This window comes from Antedon mediterranea, chromosome 8, assembly GCF_964355755.1.
Source record: "Antedon mediterranea chromosome 8, ecAntMedi1.1, whole genome shotgun sequence".
Taxonomy (NCBI): Eukaryota; Metazoa; Echinodermata; class Crinoidea; order Comatulida; family Antedonidae; genus Antedon; species Antedon mediterranea.
The window spans coordinates 4,793,334-4,818,006 of record NC_092677.1 but is presented as its reverse complement, the minus strand read 5'-3'; the positions used below and the strand labels follow the sequence as shown (position 1 = coordinate 4,818,006).

Genomic DNA, 24,673 nt, shown 5'->3' with positions numbered 1-24,673 from the left:
CTCTTGAAATTATGTTGTTTTTTCAAACAATTATTATTTTTGTTTTTCAATGTTAATTAAACGTTAAATTAAAGATAAATTCTATTTAATACTTAAATTTTTTAATACTAAGTGCGTTGCCATTGATGTTTCAACGTTAAATTAACATTAGATTTCAGTTGGCGGTTTATTTTATCATCCTTTATTGTAAAACAAATGATTATTGGTTATTTAGGAATTTTAGATTGGCAAATATTATTGTCTCTGTATAATACAAAAATGTTCTAGAAGTTGTGTTGAAAATTGAATGATCCCTTCATGCAAGATCAAATTTCATAAGATACGAGCTTGTCATTGGTTTAGTTTCGTTTTGATAAAATTTTGAAACTGGTGTCAGTAATTTCAGTTACTTCGACGTAGGCTAGGCCTACAGTGGTAGTGGTGTGTAGAAAAAAAAGGCTCATCATTGAAATTGTCAAATAAGTATGTTTTGAGGTAGGAAAACAATCTTTTTTATTTGTAATCTACTAATTTATAAGCGTTGAGCTTGACTATTTTACCCTGGCCTTATCAATAGCTAGCCTCTAGTCTAGTAGGCCACACATGCATAGCTAGGCTATTATAGCCTGGCCGGTAGGCTAGGCCTAGCTAGGCCTAGAGGCTAGGCAGGCTGCCAAACTGATGAACTGAATTCACTCACTAGGCCTAGTGGAAGCATTTAGTATTATGCATGTCAAGGGCAAACATTTGCCTTGCCAAGGATAACTACAGTACTGTACTTATTATGGTTATAAAATGGTATGTATTAGACCTTTTAGTTCAATACTTTCTTTATTTATTTATCCAAAAGTATACATAAATATAACATTATAATATATAATTAGTTGGCCTAGCTAGCTTTCTGCTAGACTGTCTACAGTAGCTGCTAATGCTATTATTAGTGTTAATATACAAACACATGCTGCTAGCCTAGGACGGCTATTTGTTAAACTTACTCGCTTTCTTTATTTCAGATTGTAGGCCTAGCTAAGGCCCTGGCCTATGCCTAGCTAGAGTACAAAATAATGAAGTACATGTAGGCCTATAATCTTTTCTATGTGAATCAAACGAGAAAAATCTAATGGATGATCAATATTTTTATATACAAAAGGTTGGTATTTATAGTTCTTAACTTTAATATTGAATTGAATAAATATTACGCCGTGGTTAGGATTCCGGCACCGCAACTCAACTTCCCATCGTTAGGGAATCCGACACGCTATTGCGCATGCCCAGAGCGAAGTAATTATAGCTTGCACTAGTGCCACAGACCGCGCACCACATTACCCGAGAGTCGGAGTGTTAACTAGGGATGTACTGTGTAACCAAAGATATCTTAGCTGTGGCCTAGTTAGTCGGCGCGCGGGGGAGAGAGCGATGGATGAAACTTGGCCTAGGCCATACATGAATTAATAATTACGCCACGCGTTAAAATAATTATTATGATATTGATAAGAATCAGCTTGCGTATTTCAAGAAATGTACGAAAATGAATAGCGTAGCGTTGCGACATCGACTTCTCCCGAACAGTTCTGTTTTTTTTTTTCACATCCGCACAGCGGCTGCTGTCAACAAATCAACTTGTATACGATTGCATGATGTTAATATGTACAGTATAAATGCGTTATATGAAATCTTTTATTTTGTACTTGAAAAATCATAAAAAATATAACTAGTCATGCAATTATTATAATTCATAAATATATAAAGTTTATATATGAATGAAGCAAATTTAATTACAAAATAAATAGGCCCAATGGTCACATCTAGCTGGTAGGCCTACTAGTATTAGTAGTAGGCATGTAGGCCGGCTAGTTCGCCGTGGCGCAGCTATTAAAATGATCCATCGCTGTAAAGCTTGGTTCCCACTAGAACGTAACGCAAGGACATAAACGCAACGCAAGCGTTTTAACCAATGACAAGCGAAGTTATAGACAGTTAGCAATCACAAGCGAATAAGCCATCGCTTGTGATTGGTCAATTTACTTGCGTTGCGTTACGTCCTTGTGTTGCGTCGCTAGTGGGAACCACGCTTTGGTCTGTTGTAGACAAAAATCGCCGATTACCTTGCTCTGGGCATGCGCAATAGCGTGTCGGATTCCCTAACGCTGGGCAGTGGAGTTTCGGTGCCGGAATCCTAACCACGGCGTAAATATTAATACAGTGTTGCAATATTATTTACATAAATTGAATTGATTGCATATTTTACGTGTAAGTGTGAAATGATGTTCTGAATTGAATTTTTGTTTATGTACAGTATGATTTTTGAACAATGTGTTAAAGATATAATTGAACTGAACAATTTTTTAAAAAATGTTTTGTTGAATATGCCGTCACTATAGAGTTGTTCACTTTGACCAAAAATTAGATTTTTAAAAATGCATTTGTACCTTAAAAGGGGGACAATTTAAACAAACAATTGGTTTTTGGTTAAATGTACTGTTTATTTTGTATTTTTGTTAAGTGAAATCTTTATTGTTTTTGTTTATTTTCTACGGCAAGTGAATATCTAAATTGTTAAAATTGCAAAATGGCAAGGTATTCAAAGTATGATTGTATTAATCTTCATTGTTCATATTTTTTGGGGACAATAAATCTTTCAACAATTAATTTTTTTGTATTATTTTTGTTTAAAACTACAGTAACTTGATTGAATTTGTTTCAGGTTTGGAAAAATAATATTGCCACACTTTTGGAAAGCATAGGACAATGTCAACACAGGAATCGAGGCAACTGTTTATTGACTAATCGGAACAATGCAATTACAGTACAGTATTGTGTTATTGCCATCATTTGGACTTCTGCAACATTAGCACAAGGCACCTGTGACGTGTGTTGTATTTATTGTGTTTTACTGTAATCAGCCAATATTTATAGTTATTCAATCATGTTAGTTGGCAAACATATTACAAACTGGTTATTAGTATATTTTTTATACTTAACATTGGTACCTGAGAACTGTCAGTGAGGATGTACATTATTTGATTGTTGCTTGGATTTTGCCTGATGATTTGATAACACCTGATTAAATGTTATTTTATGTTTTTATAGAAATTAAAGATTAGTAAGATATACAGTATTTATAAAATGTCTCTATTGATGGATTCTGCGACGTAACAGTACCTTTACTACTAACTACTTTAAAACCGTTGATTCAAATTGGATATAGTAATTCAACAAATCAAATTTCAACGTTAAATCTATGTTTAAATTTACGTTGATGCAAATTTTCATTTCAACTTAATTATTACGTTGTTTCAACGTTAATAATTTCAACATTGAATCAACATTGATAATTTCAACGTAGACATTTTTACGTTGTTTCAACGTTGATAATCTATGTTGAATCAACGTTGACATTTTTGTTGAGGCAAACTTTCATTTTCAACCGTTATTTCAACGTTACTTATTTTAACGTTGTTTCAACGTTGATAATTTCTATGTTGATTCAACGTTGACATTTACGTTGAGGCAAACTTTCATTTTCAACGTTATTTCAACGTTACCTATTTTAACGTTGTTTCAACGTTGATAATTTCTATGTTGATTCAACGTTGACATTTACGTTGAGGCAAACTTTCATTTTCAACCATTTTTTCAACGTTATTTCAACGTTACCTATTTTAACGTTGTTTCAACGTTGATAATTTCTATGTTGATTCAACGTTGACATTTAAGTTGAGGCAAACTTTCATTTTCAACCATTTTTTCAACGTTATTTCAACGTTACTTATTTTAACGTTGTTTCAACGTTGATAATTTCTATGTTGATTCAACGTTGACATTTACGTTGAGGCAAACTTTCATTTTCAACCATTTTTTCAACGTTATTTCAACGTTACTTATTTTAACGTTGTTTCAACGTTGATAATTTCTATGTTGATTCAACGTTGACATTTACGTTGAGGCAAACTTTCATTTTCAACCACTTTTTCAACGTTATTTCAACGTTTGCAGATAACGTTGAATTAACGTTAATTCAACCAATTTTTGCCCACTGGGAAGGCCTATGGTCTAGCCCGGCCTAGAAAGTTCAAGAAGAGTGCAATAAAGACGTAAACTGCTGCAGTTAAATATATTAATATAATATAATATTTACGATACTAATTGATGTGAAGCGACGCTGATTATAATTAATGTTGTATACATGTGCGCTATACAAGTAATAATAATAATAATAATATTTACATCAATGCACAAATAATGACTTACCTCAGAAAAAATCGAAGATTCCAAAGGTTTCACTTCCGCCGTGGTAACTCACTTCCGCCGTGGCATTCTGTAATTTGCCGTGGTGTTTCATTATTAATTTGCCGTAGTGTTTCAATACTAATTTGCCGTGGTGTTTCATTTTTAAGTTGCCGTGGTATTTTTGTTAAATTGCCGCGATGTTTTATTTTTAATTTGCCGCGATGTTTTATTTTTAATTTGCCGTGGCTTTTTTCAAATTGCCGTGGCTTTTTTTGAAAAAATTGCCGTGATATTTTTTGAAAGTTGCTGTGACACTTATAGGCCACCGTAGAAATGCTTAAAATGTCCTGAAACGTGTAGAGAGCATTTTTAACTTTCAAAGCGCGTGTACGCGAAAAAAACCTAATCTTCAAAATTTTGCTGATGATATGACCCTTGACATGAAGCTTACGTGTGTCCAAGTTTCATTTAAAAAAGGCTGTTAGTTTTTAAGTTATAGTCAATTTAAGAATTTCAGAAAATCGTAGTTACGCTACGCGGCCATATTTTCATTAAGCCAAAGTCAGGTGCACAACTACATATATACGTGCACCTACTGGCCGAGTTACAGCTGAACAGCTTTCGCCGTTTTAGAGATCTGCGAGACACAAAAAATTAGCAGAAAAAATGAAATTTTTGACAATTACAATAGGCTATCACTCTATAGAGAGCGATAGCATAATAATAAATAAAATAACCCTGAAAAAAGATATCCTATATAATACTTCTTCTCGCTAGTGACATCTATAAAATGTAATCAACCAAAAAATGCCTCCTTGAAAAATGTAAATTTACACAAATCCAGCATTTTTAAGTATAGTCACAAAATATTCATCAGTGCTATTTTTAAAAAAGAAATAAAGATTGGAGTACAAATGTTTTAACCAAATGCGCCACCCATACTCTCATTACAAATACAAATCAAAATCTACTTACTTAAACTATCTACTGGAATGTCTTTCAAATCAAGTTGTACATCACTTGGTCCTTTCCAATTGTCTCCCTTATCATCTGTTCTCATCTTTATTATCTTCCTCTCTTTTGTCTTGTTATTTTGTCTAACACACATGAGAATCACCTTTCCCATTTTCACATCTGTCACAATTGGCACCAGGTTCTGAAATCTGTAAAAAAATAAATAAAGAACAAATTATTGACATGTTTTAATCATGTGAAGAACAAGTTTCAAAAACATTTTTGGCACCAACAATGGTAGACACATCAGGAACACTTTAACAAGTACAATTTGAAATGAGAATTGTTATTACTCATACATCAATAATGTTCTCATTATATAAATTAATACCTTGTACCATTTTCTTGTAAAATCACTTTTGGATTTTCCCATTCAATCAAACCGTTACTGTTCATCTTTCCTCTCCTCATTATTATATCTGAGTCGTTTTTCTCACAAAAGACAAGAAAATGGGAATTTATAAAGACTACAGCAGGATATCTTAAAAAACAACAAAGGAACATTTTTATACTTATTGAAAAAATATACAAAAATGAGATAAATAGAAACTATAAAAATGTTTTCAATAGTTTCTATGAATATGAAAACCTATAAAACCTACTGGTATAATGTTAAGGTAAACACATGTTATGGTAAACACTTACAAGTTAATATTGAATTAATACAGTACTCCAAACTATATTATAATCGTGTAATACCATGACAAAACTCACATTATGCATTGGAGTTGGCAAAGAGGACAAATTGAAAAGGCAAGACAAATTGAAAACCTGTGGCAGCCATGTGGCTTTTTAAATTTGCTGTTCTGTACCATATTAAAAATGCTGCCATGTTTTGAAATTCATATTAATTATTTTAAATTCACATTTGCCGTGGCCGAGACCTACTATTTAACCCATCATGTGCACTTTCAAAGGATTAGGACATTTATTGTGAAAAATACATTAATTAATGCAGCTAGACCTAGAGTTTTTTAGGTGTACAGATTAGTTTCCTTTGATTTTCCACATCATTAGTATATTACTGAATTGTTAAAATGGTAATAACACAATTTACCTGTATGTGTTACCTGTTTCACTACCATCAGCTGTAGAAAACACCTCACCTACATTAGAAAAATAAAAATGAATAGGCTAGATACCATAACTTGCTTATGCTTGTTTTATTTAATACAAACGCAAAAATTATTATATATCTCACGTCGACGTCAAACTCTAAAAATCGTGCACTTGAAAATTTGTAATTTAATGCAAATTTGTATAAAATATGCCAATTTTGAAATGATTATAGCTATTAAGGATGGTTGATGACCCCTATACTTTTTAAAACTTATAATAAAGCTAATGAACTTTAGATACGCTTTAAAGTAACATTTTGACCAGCCTGTTATGTTATATGGCAATCTGAAATTTAAAAATTGGATTATCACTTTCATCACAGTTCATCACATTCAACAGAGTGCATATTGCGTATCCGTTATCAAATTTTCTACAATTTTCATTATGTTATTACTCAAACAATATCAGACAGACTTATTTATCATTTTAAAAAAATCGTCATATTTGAATCATAGAATATACGCGAGTTGCGTAAAATATAAAAGTAACAGTCAACTAAACCGTTCACAATGATACCGTTAACGGTTGACGGTATAAATTGATCGACTGAAATGCCTATAGCTTGAGTAGGCCTACGGCGACGCTGTTGGTACAATTATTCAATTGTCGTAGACAAGCTTTAATGTATATGTTACTATGCGTCCTATCTAATATTATTGTGACAAATTTTAAAATAATTTTTTTAGGAGATAATAGCTTAATAGTCTGTAATAAAGTATGCTCTTAAACAGTTAATTATCACAAATTTATTTTTCATAGAAACAATATAGGAGTCAAAAGATCTACTTACATTGCACACGCAAGAATCCTGTTTTCAGATGTGTCATATCTAAAAGTATGAAAACAATTTAGATCAAATTCTGTGTTGTAAAGTGTGATTTGTGTGCACTAATGATGTGTAAAGTACTAACAAAACACGATAAAAAACAAAATTTAAAAAAAATCTAATTTATTTCTTTCACTAACTTATAGTTTTCATTCCAGCATTTTAATATTTTATTTAAACTGTCCTATATAATATAAACATGGCAAAAATACAATTTGTAGTATACTTACACGTTTTACAAACTTGTAGTTGGCTTATTGCTGAATAAATTAAATTCTCATTTTCTTCAGGCATATATTGGCAACGGTATTCACCAGCATCAGAAGTTTTAACTTTAGATATTTCGAGAAAACCAGTCTGGTTTTTATTATCATATTGAACTTCAAATCTGCCACAATCTGTAAAACTATCGGCAATTTTCTTCCATTCATTGGATTCAAGTTTCCAAAAAATAAATTGATTAATTTCTTGTTTTAAGCCTAACAAATTAAAATGAATTTTCGCAGTTTTTCCTGCAACAGATAAATACACACTATTTCTCATCGTCAAGACAGGAGCTGTAAAAAATATTAACAGAAAACAAATTACGTAAAACATAAATATAAAATGTTACAATATTATTGTTCAGAATTACTAACAATACTTTACAACATGGTTTTTACATTTAATAAACAATTTTATTCAACTGAAGAAGTGCTTATTACAAATATAGATTATTTCATTCATCCATTTTTTTATAAGTATTATTCAATTCATGTAAGATAATATTTTCTATTCTTGATAAATTATAAATAGAATACAAAGTGTATAACGCAATTTCGAGTTGAAAAATGAATCATATATCATGATATTATTAAAGAAATGTTGTAAAACAGAAATCGGACAAAAAGAGTGTGCATTAACATTTAACGCACAGTGCGCGTGCAAAATTCTGCGCACTCATGGCAATTTTTTAAACGCCTAAAATTGCCTGAAACGTACACTAATTTCAGCGAAAATAAATTTTGACAATTTAAAAACTTTTAAGCGCACGTACGCATGCGTTATATGCGCTACGCACGTAATTATATTGCCATATGATGAAATATGACCCGAAATATATGAGTACCAAATTTTGTTTAAAAGTGATTCATGCTTGTGACGATATGATTACAAACGTGATTTCATTAAATCGCACGTAGACCGCGTAATTTATGATTGCGCACCGTGAAAACATAACCACATCGATTCCTGGCCATAAGGAATATACTCTGAAAAAATGACTTAGCTAGATGAAACTGATATCAAGATATTGACGGACAAAATAGTGCCAAGGAAAGAATAAATAAATAAATAAAGATTGTGACAGAATCAAGAGGTTATATGCATGATAATCATGCATATAACCTAATAAATAGTCATTATTACGTGTAGTGTTATTTATGAAATGTATCGCAGTTATTAAAAGTACAGTAGGACAGAATTATGGTTAATGATACTATTATTTATTTATTATTCCCAAAAAAGTTAGTTTCTAATACAGTATTTGCAATTTTGTTGCAAGTAAATTACAAAACAATTACCTTTCTTAACTATTAGCTGTGTAGTATCTTCCAGCTTCTTTTCTCCATCAACTGGCTTCACTTCACATTGATACTTGCCAACATCATCAAGTTCAACTTTCTTTATCTTCAAAGACAGAATGCAATTTTGGTAACTTGTTACTTCAAATCTAGAATCTTTAGAACAATCCTCAATCTCTGTTGTGCCATCTTTCTTAATCTTCTTCCACTTGTAACCTGTTAATGGCATATCTGCTGGTCCATATACGCACTTCATTTCAAAATTATCAGCACCTTTTTCTGTTGAGTACTTTTGATTTACAATCTTAATCCCTTTAAAGATAAAATTACAGATACAAATATATAGTATGCAATGGAATTTGCTGTTTACACATTTTTATTTTGTATATGAAAGAATCTTGGTTACTAAACTAGTTTTAGGCTAGGATAGCTAAACACAACATATTGTTTTTGTGTTTAATTACAGATTGACTCAAATCAATAAAACTCACAACAAACAGATAAATTGGCGACACCTGGATGATGCTGTCTACTGCCCTCTGTGTTGCAGTTGTACCTAGCCGAATCGGATTTCTTAGGATGTGAAAGTGTTAATTTGATGATTCCTCTACCATTTGTAAACACTTAAAAGAAAATATCTCAATTTAAAAGCATGGCCTAAAGTGAGTGTGAGTGAGAGTGAGTCGTGGCCGAGCGGTTAAGACAGTGGATCCGTAGAACGAGTTTTCTCGGATAAGGACTATAAACCGTAGGGAGAGTGTACACATAGCTCATGTGCACTTTAAAGAACCTATTTGTACTACTATGTATAAATACTTTAATATCCAAGAGTACCGGTATACATAACCAATACTTCAGCAAATAAATTACTTTACCTTTTCCGACATAGATATACATTAGCTAAATATAGGTGTTTATAAATGTCATATTGGATGAAAATATGATGTTTATTACTTACTTGAGTAAGGAGCTTCTGATCTACAAAAAAAAAGTTGCTAAGTTCTTATAAATTTTAAAACTCTCCATGATCTTTTATTATACCTTAATGTAATGTTTAAAACATACTGTATTTGCAAAGGGCTTTACCGAATGAAATTATCTTCTATGAAAACATCTAAGCTATGTTTACATGCTACACACACAACTAATAATGTATAAAGTAGAAATGGTATAAATATTATTAGGTAATATTTCCTCTAAATAGAACGTTGTTTAATTCAATTATCTACCAAGACGTTATGAAAAAATAATATAGCAGGCTAAAATCAATACCGTAAACCTCGAAAAGGAGCCTGTGGGCTTCTTTTTTTAGTGCTCTTGGGTGGGCTTCTTTTCGAGATGGGCTTCTTTTCGAGAGTACTTTTGCAAACTGTAGAGGGGGCTTCTTTTCGAGATGGGATTCTTTCGAGGTTTAACCCCATAGGCTTCTTTTCGAGGTTTTACGGTAGTTGTTGAGGATCATAAGATAAACTGTATATGGCATGAATGACAGGAATGATGTAACGTTATCCAATGTAATTTTTCACAAAATAATATTTAACGAATAGCAGAGATTAATTGTGTTTTAAATAAATAAATGAAATGTACCCAACTAAGTTAAATACCACAATATATCATATATAATAAAGCGTTAAGCCAAATGGAAAAACACACAAAGCCCATGTTATTGTCTGTGTAGAAAGTGTAATAAAATCTTTGAACAAAACTTTCATTGGGAGGAAAAACGATTTGGGGTACAATTACTTATGATAGAATCAGTTGTATGATGACTAAATTTCAATAATAATTATCATTTACTTGTTATAATTAATATATAGAAAATAATGGTGACTAAATTTCGATATTATTATCATTTAATTGATTAATATATTGAAAATGATGATGATTATAGTAGTGTAATAATGAATAGTATACCAAATTTAGAACAGCAAAGATTATTAACATTAACTTATGAAGACATCGGATAGAATACATACATGGTAAAGATGGTGATGATAAAATGCAGTCAAATCATTTTTGTGATGTAGTGGATCCCTCAATTTTACAAGCTTCGAGTTATAGGCTATATATCTTTGTTGTACTGGTCTCACATAATAGTACAGAAAATAGAGATTTGATGCGAACATGTAAAGTTTCGTGTTTGTAAAGATGAAATGAACTTTGCCTAAAACTAGCTTTAGTTACATAAAATGTATGTGTAATTTTGCTTAAATTCTTTTAAGGCTCTTTCAGAAAAACAAAAATTAAACAATCTAAACAAAATAAAATTTGCTGCACTATTAACAAAATCAAATAACATTACCTTTCATATGAGTCTGTTGCTAGAACAATAAATAAAAAATGCATTCATCTTTTAAAATGTTATGGTTAGATGTGGACAGATCCTATTTCATTGATTAACTGTAATTTTTGTATGGTGCAAGTTTGAGAATTCCTTTGCTAATTACTGACAATTAGCTTTATGAAAAAAGTTATGCATTATTTAATAGTGATTTGACATTTGATAGTCAAATTTTATCTTGATTTGCTATAATCATAGTATAAGTACTAAATTGTCTTGCATATTTGAATCAATCAATCAATCAACCAATAAATTCGAATAGATAGAACAGTTAAGTACTATTTCATACAACACAATAATAACACATAATAACAATAAAAATTCCATATATGTAATAAAGAATAAGAATTACAATAATTTATATTTATATTTCTCTTTTTTGACTGTTATCCATTTCCCTTGTATGTCTGACCTGCCTTGCTTTTGTTTCGTTTTCATCGTTTCGCCCCTTTATTTGTCTTTTTTATGTATTTTTAATTTAAAATATACTATTATGAATCAATGAATAATATATATTTTAAACTGAACTGACAAAAATAGCCTTTCGGGTCATATTTTAAATTACTCACTATTACTCTTTGATTTTGCAAGATTTAGTTATGTATAGTACAGTTGCATAGTTTTTCGTAAATACTAGAAAGTGTTTCTACTTTACAAATTACCTAGGACGACGAATAGTAAAATTCAAAATAATTATACATATATCTAAACAAATTACTTTAAGAAATGATGTGAATAACAGGAGGACCTGATTTGATATTATATTTCAAAAACATTTATTTAAAAAAAAATGTAATACACCATTCCTTTCTTTACAAGCCTTCCCTACCTGTATTACCTTTCTTTACAAGCCTTCCCTTCGATACTTCCATATATTGTGTTTGTTGTTCATTATGTATAATCTTTCCTGAAGAACTGGCTTTTAAATCAAGATCTGCATATTGAATCTCTTTATTCTATAAATTATCAAAAACTCATCAATATATTAATACATATTCTTAAATAACAGAATAAAAAAGCTAAACAGTTGATAACATTATTGAACCAGAAATAAAGCAATTCAATAAATAAACAACTTAAGAAAAACTTTAATATATCAGTTTCATAAGGGGTTTGTAATTCATTTTTTATAAATAAATTTATGTATTTTCTACAGCATATTTTGCTAAAGCTCATTTGATATTTGCTAACAGCATTGTCTAAACATTAGAAATACCTTGTATCTATCTTCTTTAAGTTTAACCACTGATGTTCCTATTGTACCATAAAAACAATCAATTAAAAAGAATAAACATTATGGAAAAGCAATTGCAATCAAAGATATTGGGTTGGGTTAATTCATTTAAAATAGCTTTGGATGTTCTGAAAAATTGAAACTAACCCAAAATATCAACCTTTTCAAAACAATAAAGTAATTTTGAGTAATGATATAGATTATACCTTTCTTGATCAGCCTTCCCTTGGATAATTCAATATAGGCCTATGGTGTTTTTCTGTCATTGCTTATAATCTTTTCTGAGGTACTGGCTTGTAAATCAAGATCTGCATATTGAATCACTTTCTAATAATAATCATAATCTAATCAATACTTGTTACCAAAAAATATTCGAAAAAAAACATTCATTCAACTCTAATTGCAATTAAAACAAAATTCCATCCTCTGAAAAAAGCCCCAATTGGCGCTTCCTTCTTTGTTAAACTTCCATAAATATATTCTTTCAGGTTTAATTAACAGGTTTTCCTTAACTTAAAAATACCTTTCTTTTATCTTCTTTATGTTTAATTTCTGACGTTTCTATAGTACAATAAAAAAAACCAATAAATTAAACTATTACAAATTATTATTAAATAATATATATCATCATTAATATGGGAAGGTTTATAATTACTTATGAGATGTTTACATCTGGGAATATGCGACGTTTACATCTGAGAATATGACATGTTTACATCTGAGAATATGACATGTTTACATCTGAGAATATGACATGTTTACATCTGAGAATATGACATGTTTACATCTGAGAATATGACATGTTTACATCTGAGAATATGACATGTTTACATCTGAGAATATGACATGTTTACATCCGAGAATATGACATGTTTACATCTGAGAATATGACATGTTTACATCCGAGAATATGACATGTAAATGCATTTTAAAGCAGGTTTATATTTTCTATGTTTACATTCATTTTAAAAGAAACAAAATATGTTGCTTTTTAATTATGCACTTTAAACAAAAAAGAGGGTTTTTTGTAAAAATAAAAACAATAAAATAAACTTAAATAAAACATAATTTAGAATTATCTATACTACAGTACTACATAGATAATTAATTACAAAAGTGTTATTTAAAAACACATGTAAATTAAACTAAACAGATTTAAACTAAAATGTACAGTATGTAATAAACAAATAAATATACTAAAACGTTGTATCGTTAACAGATAAAGCATGCATTTCTGAGAAATAAATGATAATTAATTCTTGGTTGCGTCCAACATAGTTTCAATAAAAATAAATAAAAGGTGAGAGGAACTAATGACATAAAATTAATTTATTTTAACACAAGCTTTACTTTAAAAATGCAATGTAAAATAATTTTTAAGAAAGGTATAGCATAAATGCTAAATTAAAACAGTTTTATTGCTGGTGTTCTTCCTATTTTACATAATTAATTTGGCGTTTGGTAAGGGAACTCAATTGAATTAAACAAAATATATATCCATATTTGAAGTTGTATAATACAAAATAACCTCACACCATTTTCACTACATTGACACAAGAATTGTAAATGCAATCTGAGTACAATTCCCATCCACTAATTTTAATTAGGTTTCGTAGCCAGGTTCTATCGGTTTATACTAGGTCAAGTACTCAAGTACTTTACCATCTTTCGTTTTATCCCATAACAAACTTGTATCACAAAAAAAAAATCACAATGGTAAGATTTTAAAAATAACAATTAAACATAATCTTATTCTTCCATAAGTTATGGCGGGCGTAACGCATACTATTTTAGTTAGTAAATTAAAGCATTTAGGTGTTATGAAAATTGTATAAATAAATGATATCACCAATAGATTTTCTGCCTCGCTTATTAACTTTAGCGTAAATAACAGGATCTTCCGTAACACATGACATCTTGTAACTAAATATTTTATATAATTAGCCCACGGAGCTTTATTCAAGATAAAGATTAATTATAAAATAATTGATTTTATAATTTAATTTATTTTATTTAATATATCCAATTCTGATGATATCTCATTGATTCAAAGATTTTATTTGTCATTTATTAATTGTTAAACTGTAGTAGAAAAGTACAAGTTACAACATTTTTCCATGTAATTGTATTTTTAAAGCAATTAAAATAAAGACAAATTCTTACTGTGTGAATGATGCTGAAGTGTCCTCCTTAATTAAACCAAGAATAATATAATTAGGCCTACTTCTAATAATAAAAATACATCTAATAATATAATAAATTGCTCAATGGAAAATAGTTCAAGAGAACCTCAGAATAAAACTGCACTTGCTTGTTTCATGTAATTTTACATTTTTGTTGGATATTAACATTAATACAAACACTAAATTAAAAATGTTAAATATTAATTGTGGAACTTTTGTTTTCAGTACAATAAATAAAACAGGTTGGTTTATCTAAATTTTACATAAACAATGAAAGTAAATAATATGGCCATATAATAACACATTATATTTGTCGTATTGCTATTGTATGTTTAATAATAGTTTTGTGATAATAATATATTGGGTTTTTTTTTGTTTCATATTATTTCACAATACATAAACTGTTTATTGATTAATTGATCGATTGATTGACTGGTGATAAGAGGTTTAAATGCAATAATTAATAAATTATTAAAAGAATGGAAACGTTTACCTTTGTCTTTAGATGTTTTTTGTTCTGATAAAAGTTGACTCTCTTCAACATCACCAGAGCTTGTCTTTGAAAAAAGTCAAAGAATATTAAAGAATGATTCAAATAATATATACTCTACATTATTACTAAAAAAAACTATTATATAACAAAATACTTTGAAAGGTTCATTATTAGATACAGTTGATTGATTAGAATTTACCTTTAAATCTATAACTATAACTGATTGTATAAGTACAATGTTGGGTTTCCTTACCAACACATTTAATATGTATAGGTATATATATACCACTTAGAACTGTTTAGTTTTACATTTTAAAAGTTGTAGTGTAATCTGTTGATTGAAAGTGTATATATGATTTTAGTGAAGAATAATTCATGTCTCAAAACATAAATCGTGTTATGTAGAGTACAATGAAATGCTTTAAAAAAATAAATTGTCCAGTTTCCATGCTCGCTGATTATATAGCTTTCATTGATTTAAAATAATGTTCTAAATCAATGAAATCTATGAAAAACCCAACTGAAAGAAAATTGATTGGGTCTCGTTTAAAATTGAGGTTTTCTTCTTTTGTCTTTTGTGATTTAAATCAGAAAAACTAATAAAAGAAACAAGAAATTGTTCATAGAAAACCTTGAATTCTTGTGCAGCTACAGCTTCAGTTGCTTCAGCCTGGTTAGTAGATGAACTTGATTTAGTTACAACAGGACCATCTGCACCATCAGGAACTTCTCTTTCATTCACCATCATTAATTGATACTCTTCACCAGTTGTATTACCATTTCTGTTAACACAATAAAAACTATTACACTATTCAAAGTATTGCTAAGATACTACCATTTGTAACACCACTACCTTAATAGCAATTTTTAACCATGCATGTTCAACAATATTTATCATGTAATACAAAAGGATAACGTTTGTAATAAACTCACCCGCAGCTTTCATGTTTCTTTTTATCTATATCATTGTAAACAACTGTTTAAATAAAACAAGAAAAACATTGTAATGAACACAAATTGGTATTAAATTTAACATTTGAGGCATTGACTGACATACAATGCTGTATTCTTCATGTAAAATTCACACTATGAAGTAAAAAAGTGCAATCTGTATTTGAAAATACACATAGCATTGAAAAGAAAATAACATAAATAATGTATATTGAGATCCCTTGAAAACAAGCTTTCGGGATGTTATGGTTATCCTCTATTATTTGTGTGTGTGACCAAAACATGTTTTTTTGACCACATTTAAATTATTGTGTATTTTTATTGACTAAATGAGACCAATAAATATTAATCAAATACAAACAGACTACAGAACTGTTCATAAAAAATAATTACAACTTACCCGATTTGTTACAGTATTCAATACAACAAAATCCACAAAAGTAAAGACAGCAATAACAGACAAACTGACAGACTGTTTTACAACTACTGAATTGCTTTTGATTTGAACCAATCACTTTGTCTTCTTTCTTTATTTCAAAAGTCTTGAACCTTGCAATACTTGGACGATATTTCCAACTCATCTCAACTGGTTCACCACCTTCAACTGTCATTGTATCAATATCTGTATTGCTCCACTCAACATTCTTGTAATACATACAATCTGAAATATACATACTTATATTAAGAAAAATCATTGAACATAAAAAACTTTATAAATAAACAATACTATTATTATTATACATTGTATAACCAGTTATTATATTTATTTATTATTTATTTATAAACTTATTTTACATGGATGACATTTTCAGTATTATCCTTATACATTAATTCTTTTATTTTTAAAACTTGTTTAAATGAAAATCAAAAAGAATATTCATTAAACATTGTTAAAATTAGGCAAAAAAAATATACCATCTGCATCAAAATACTGTAATTGTAACAGACTTCGCAATACTTTTAAAATGATCGCTATAACATAAAAAACACAGAGAGTAACAATAGCTTATTGATTATAATTATTTGTATGTTAATATTTTAATGAAGCATTAAAGATCAAAATACTTACAAACAAGGAGCAGTAACCATAGGAACAAACCAACTATCACAAAAATCAGAATGATGTAGAATGATTTTAAATCTGAAAAACAATAAAACATAATTATTAATATCAACATATTATGGAATTCATAGAAAAGAAACATTTCTTTGAAATTAAATCATTAATAAACAATTTAACTCATACAATCTACTATACAATACAAATTAATGGAAGCTAAGTAATATTTTATTCACAACAAAATTGATAAAACAATCCACATCATTACTGTAGCAGAGATCATGGATAAAAATAAGCAGTATTATTATGTTTGTGTTGTTAATAATATAGTGGGGAGTGCTATGCATTAATAAAACTCAATGAGTAGGTACTGTACATGCAAAGAAACAAAATGTTGCATAAATAAGCATAACGTTCATAAAAATAGTGCTTGTTATTAGTAACATAAAATAAACTAATTGATAGTATACAAAACATATCTTGCACTACTTCCATTCATCCACAATGTAAAAATGTGTCTTTAAAAAAAAAAAATGAACATTATAAACACAATTCATGATTTTGTAGTATACTGTTGGGTATATTGTAGTATAACTTCAGTATTAATTGAACTGTACAAACGGACCACACTTGAGACCTGTCTGCTGTCTTGCTTCCTCTTTTGCAGAACATTAAATATATTACCTTAAAATGGTTTATTTACCTGTATTACACTTCTCCATTGTTGCTGTTTCATTGAGTTTTCCATTCTCTGCATAACATGTAAGATTTGATTGACATATCTCATCATTAATTTGTATAGTTGCTGTGTTATTTCCTTCCTTAACCACTTCTCCATCTTGTAATATCAATACTGATGATGGCTTGGGATGGCCCTCTGCTGTACATGTTGCAATACCATCTTCAGATGTAAAAGTAACAGTGATATCTAAAAGAAAGCGAACATTAATAGGTTTGTTTCTCTGTACTGAAATTGTCAATTTAAACAATTTAACATTTACAGTGTCGACACAAAACAACAAAAGAGAACATTAACATTGTTGCCATAAACTAGTTTCTGTAGCAATTTTATTTTATCATTAGCATTATTAAAAAGATGTCAATTACTCGCTTTTAAAAAAAAATTAAAATTACCATTTATATTTTAAAAACTTGGAAATGTGTATTTTTAATTTCTTATCTGTTATTCTGTAATTATTCATTGTATAAACAAGCACGAATGTGCAATACTCGGGGTACAGCGAAAGAAGCTGTATACAGACGTATACAGATAGAAAGTAAAGAAAATAGGTTTCGCCAGGGCTCGAACCGGGACCTTCTGCGTGTTAAGCAGACTTGACAACCACTACACTACGAAACCTCTTACATTAAAAATGTGGGTTACAGAAAGTTTTTTAATCCATTTAAATTACAAATAAATGGTAATAAGCACAAAGCAAAATAAACATGTGTAAAAGTGATAATTACCGATTACACAAAATAAGTATTTTAAAAAATAATAAAAATAAGATATACTCTGTATAATTATCATATTGCGTATACAGTACTTTTCACCATAAATTAAAAAAAAAAAGGTTTCGTCCGGGCTCGAACCATGTACCTTCTGCGTGTTAAGCAAACGTGATAACCACTACGCCAAGAATCCGCATATAACCATATAACTACATAACGCTGTGGTATGTGTCACACATTGTGGCTTCTTAATTAAACAAATTAATTAACAAAAAATTAAAAATCCGGCTCTATAGCTTTGAGGACATGTCCCTGTAGTATGTTCATGCCAAATCCCAGCTCAATACTATAACGAATAAGGGAGGAGTAGTACTTTAAAAATCGCACTTTTTACTCAATAGTGTCCAGATGGAGGAAGAGAAGGAGAAAATGAGTAAGTACTAGACTCGGGTACCCCGAGTAAAAATGTATGTATTATAAACTTATAAATTCAAAATTCAATGTGTACATACAATATCCAATTACAATCAACTGTATTCCAACACTTGTTTTAGCATCATCTCCTTTAAACTGATCACTTTCTGCTTTACATGTATATCTCCCACCATCTTCTTCAGTTGCTGATTTAATCTTAAGAACTGACTCTGTACTGTTATTTTCAATATCATATCTAGAAGGGTTGATGGTGTTGACTGTCTGTCCATCTTGATACCAAGTAATGTGAGGAATAGGATCACCATCAGGTATACTACAGGTAAAGGTCACTGATTGACCTTCATAGACAGTGCTTGCTGAGGTATCAAGAAGTGGTTGATCCAAGTCTGAGAAAACAATATCAGTCTCAAAACAGTAATGTACAGTGTATTTATCAAAATGTTTGACTATTTAAATTAAAAATATCAAAATAAAACATTTTGTTTGTTACTTACAAAAAATAGTTAGCATAGATGGATTGAGTCTTTTAATATCACCATTTGTTGTTTGTATCTCACACTGGAACGTTCGTTTAGAATCATTTCTCATTGGCTGTGACATCACCAAGTCGGCTTTCCCAGGTGTAACGGTTAATTTGAAACGCCCATTTTCTATTTTATCATCATTAACAAAACCATGAGTAATAACCACTCCATCTTCATTTAGTTCATCCCATTGTATTCTATCAAGTTTAGTAGTAGTAAATTGTGAATAATCACAAGTTATCACCACTTCAGCATCACATTCTTTAGCTGTCTGGTTAAATTTCGTCTCCAATTGACCACATGCTTAAAATGAAATAACACCAAAGAACAGTTTTAGATAGTGTATTGGATTTGTTATGGATATCAAACAAAAAAACAGTCTGATACATACATTTACAACATGGCCTCTTTTTGTTAACTAAAAGTGTATAATTCAACTGACCTAATTATTTCTAAATTGGTACCCAGGTATCAAGATTCAAATGTGATCAATTAGTACTGGTAAATGAAGCAAGTTATAAGTTAGACCATACAATTAAACTTACTGTTTTTAGTATTATCCAACAATACTACAAACAAAAACAGGCCTGCAAGAGACTGAAAATAACAAGATTTATATACTAAACAATAATAATTTATAATTGAGAAATTTGTCAACGAAAGTTTTCTCAGTCTAGGCCACTTGTGTTTGGAGAACATGCATCAAGAGAACTGCATTGTGGTTGGACCTCCCCACAAATACAATCGTAAAAGATTCATCTGGCAATGGTGACTCAAAACGATTGTCAGTAAAGCCGGTGTAAGATTTAAATGTGTCCGGTGTTTGAAAGTGTCCACTGGACAATTTTCAGCATTGAATAGTGTAATACCAGCTGTTGAAAATGGCTGCAACCACCCGGGCAGCTTTCATCGATAAAAAAGTAGGACCATCGACATCATATTAACCCCGTAAAAACTAGGGCACTGGACGGTCACCAACTCCCGTTAGGGTAATTATAATTCCTTAGAATACCAACTTGAATCGCAAAATATCAAGTCGATTGAAATAAATATTACTATTATTATATCTGGAGACATATAGTCTAATCAAATTAAATTGTTTGTTTTTGATTGAGTATATACAACCTGTTGTCAATTTGAAGTAAATCGACAACTTGAAAAAATATATAGCCTACCGGTACTGTATTATTATTTCTAGGGAATGAATATCACTAAATCATATAGGCATAGGGCCTACCTATTTTCGTTCTCTCGAAATATTATTTCATTGGAATTCGAATTACTAATTCGCGAGAGAACGAAATAATTTCCCTCGAAATTATTTCGTTCTCTCGATCATTCCTTGTCTCGAAGTAGTAATTCGCTTTTTATATTGTTCAGTTCTTGAAATCTTATTTTGTTCTCCCTAAATATATTTGTTCCCTCAAAATATTTTTCAGTTCTCAAAATATTATTTTGTAATATTCATAATACTGTTACTAATTTAATAATATTAACTGATAACAAAAGTGCTTTAAACAAGTAAGTTCGTCATTGTTAAAGTGAGTTCTTTTTCATTATATTTTTTTTCACAGATGCCTGATTTTTGGTTTTATTTAATAAAACATTGAATTGGTTAGTCACAATATTTTTTTTGTTTCTAGAGATTTTACATTATTTATTTATTTATCTAAAATACATTTGAAAAATATTGTTGATGCATATTACCAAAAAATATTTATTTTTTTTATATTTTATATGGCAAAATAAACACCTTAATTGCGCATCATAATTATTCGTTCACTCAAGGGTATTTCGGTTTTTTGTTTTTTTCGAATAATCTCTAAAAAAAAAACGTCCACCTCTCCTAAGGGACCACTTCTCATAATTCCGTAACGACCACCTTTCGCTAATTACCACCTCTATTGAGGTGGTCACTTACGGGAGGTGTAGTCGGTAAAAGAAGTGGTCGTCTACGAGCGGTGGTAGTTTATGAAAGCAGTCCGTTATGAGAGGTGGTTACCCCTTCAGGAGGTTGTCCATTGTGAGAAGCGGTCCTTTAACAGAGGTAGTCCCTTTTAAATATTAAAGGTGGTCGCTAACAAGGGTGGTTGCTTACGATCAGAGTGCTAAGTTTTGAAAGCCGATCACTTACGAGAGGTGGATAGACTGACGGCAAGTAGAGAAATACATTTGCACATGATTTAGACATTTAGGTTTGTAAAATATATAATATTTTATTAGCTGGCGATATTAACTACATTAGCTGTGAGGCAATTTTCGTTACTACATTACCTGTTGAGTTGTACAGTAGTATAATGTTGATTTTTATTTGATAAATAAGCTGTTGGTGTTTCTACATCATTAGCTAGTTCTAGGTTTTATTATATGGGTGGATTTGACTTTTCTACACTAGCAGTTTTGAACAGAGCCTACTGTATTAGTTTAAATGGAATGCTACAAGTTGTATTGTTTTTTTATTTATCGTTTTGTGTACTAAAGTGGCAGCATAATCAGTATTTATTTTTACCAGATGTCCAGCAAGGGTAATGTCCCAATTGGTAATTGCCACAATTGTCAGGTCAACCTCAAAACAGCGGCTCTCGGGACCGGGAGAGTTGTATGATTTGTTTTTATTAGTATTTTTTTTTTTAATGCGCCTTGAGCACTCTGTGGTATGTGCGCTATAAAAATCCTGTTATTATTATTTGTTATTATTATTTCACCTTTTAGTCGTGTCTGTCTTACAGTAAAGTGATCTTTAATTGGAAGAGGACCAGTACAATTACTTGTTTTTAATCACATGATTATAAACTATTTATTCCTCTTGTCTGTGCTCGTACAAAATAATAAAACGGTCGCTAATTGGAAGTGTCTTAAAGTAAAGTGATCTATAATTGGAAGAGGACCAGTACAATTACTTGTTTTTTATCACATGATTATAAACTATTTATTCCTCTTGTCTGTACTCATACAAAATAATAAAACGGTCGCTAAATGGAAGTGTTTAAATTGAAGTGATCTTTAATTGGAAGAGGACCAGTACAATTACTTGTTTTTTATCACATGATTATAAACTATTTCTTCTTCTTGTCTTTATTCATACAAAATAATATAACGGTCGCTAATTGGAAGTGTCTTAAACTGAAGTGATCTTTAATTGGAAGAGGACCAGTACATTTACTTAATTTTGTCACATAATTAAACTATTAATTATTCTTGCCTTTACTCATACCAATTAATAAAAATGGTCACTAATTAGAGGTGTCTTAAAGTAAAGTGATCTTTAATTGGAAGCGGACCAGTACAGTTACTTAATTTTGTCACATAACTAAAACTATTAATTATTATTGTCTTTACTCATACCAATTAATATAATGGTCGCTAATTGGAGGTGTTTTAGGTAAAGTGATTTTAAATGGAAGAGGACCACTTCATACTTCATTTACTTGGTTTTGTCACATACTTAACAATTATTTATTCTTTTTGTCTTTATTCATACTAAATAATATAATGGTCGCTAATTGGAGGTTTCTTTAAAGATGTATTGTCCCCCTGAAAAATTTTTTTTTTTCAATATTTTTGTTGAATAGGCCATTTTAATTGCACATAAAAGTTATTCACTTTGACCTCAATTTGGATTGAAAAAAATATTTTTTTACACGGGAAAATCGCAATTTAATGCAAAAATTAACCAACCGGAAGCTATTTGTCTGGAAGACAAATGTGTTCCGGTTTAATTTAACCCTTGACCTGAGTTAGCTCATAAATATTCATATTGTATGGATACATCGTGTGGATGATGATGCTTTCCAAATCAACAGCCAACAACGATAGCAATGCATGCGTGCGAGAGAGTCGAGTAGTGATGCGAGACGAATCTTGAAGAAAACACGAAAACTATAGCTAGCAGAATGCTAAGTTAGAATTGAAGTTGGTAACTTTGATGTTGAATCTTGTTCATTTAGGTGAGTTTTTGTTTCGCTAACAGGAGAGGCCTAGCTAGGCCTAGGCCCGAATTTGCTGCTACTGTACTACTAGTCGGATTTACTACTACTACTAGCACTGACAGTCTCGAGTAGCCTAACTGCTGCCTACTTCTGTCTCTAGAAGTAGAGTGTAGTAGGCCTAGGCAGTACACTGCTAGCTAGGGCTACAGTAGACCACCACCAGAAGGGATGTATTTTTGTTTTAATCATGATGAATTGGTTTAATTTTTAAAGATTTCAACTATCTATTCGGCAGTGAAAATAAAAAAAAAAAGAAAATCTAAATATTGTTTTGGATGTTTTACTGATGCAATATTTTAAAAATATTTTCTGTATCAAATGCAATAGGTTCAAATTAACATTCCGCAAATAAACATTTTATGCAGATATTTTGACACAAATTTCTTTTTTTTTTAGGTTGATTGATTGAACAATAAGAGCAAGTAGTGAGAAACATAAAATGTATCGTACAGTGGCAACATTCACAATTTATTGAAACGTTTCTTACTATTAAAATGACACTTTGTAATGGATGTGAGCGATCTTAGAAGACTATAGCTGTCGTAATTACTGCCACAATCAACACATTGATAATTAGTAGACAAATTGACACAAAAAACAATACAGGAATTCAATAAGATATACTGTATATATATATTTTATTAACTCCTTTTGCACTGTAATATTTACAGTAAAATTATGAAGTGCAAGTAAATTTGAAGAATTTATCCTGTGTACTGTTGTACTCCAGATGTCTTATGTTTGCTGATGATGTTAAGCTATACAGAATTATTGGTAGTGTTGAGGATGCTGACAGGCTTCAGGTGGATTTGGACAAGCTATGTTATTGGGCTGCTTTATGGGGAATGTCCCTCAATCCAGTAAAGTGCAATATTTTAACTATTACTTTGAAAAAGAACATTTTATTTTATAATTATTTAATTAATGACAATCCCATTAATAGGGTGCAATCGCAAAAAGATCTTGGTGTTTTTATTGATAGTTCCCTTTGTTTTTCCTTTCATATTGATTATCTTGTTGGCAAGTGCAATAGACTGCTTGGGCTGATGTGGCGTAATTGTAAACATTTTGACAGGCAAACCAAAATCCACCTTTATTATTCAATTATCCATCCCATTCTCAACTTCTGTTCTGTTATTTTTAATTCTATTTCGGAAACTCAGTCTACGCGCATTCAGCGTCTGCATAACCGTTTTTTACGCTACATCAGCCACAACCAGAATCCTGACTTTCATTTCCATGTCCGATCTCCTGAGTCTCGTAGAACCTTTTTTGATCTTG

At 30.2% G+C, this 24,673-nt stretch overlaps 1 long non-coding RNA gene across 1 annotated transcript; it reads left to right on the top strand.

The window, feature by feature from the left end:
• The first annotated feature begins 374 nt into the window (after positions 1 to 374).
• Positions 375 to 3,387, top strand: LOC140056379 (uncharacterized). Its single transcript, XR_011846749.1, has 3 exons — positions 375 to 474; positions 993 to 1,129; positions 2,684 to 3,387. It is a non-coding gene; the product is annotated as an uncharacterized lncRNA (long non-coding RNA).
• The last annotated feature ends 21,286 nt before the right edge of the window (positions 3,388 to 24,673 follow it).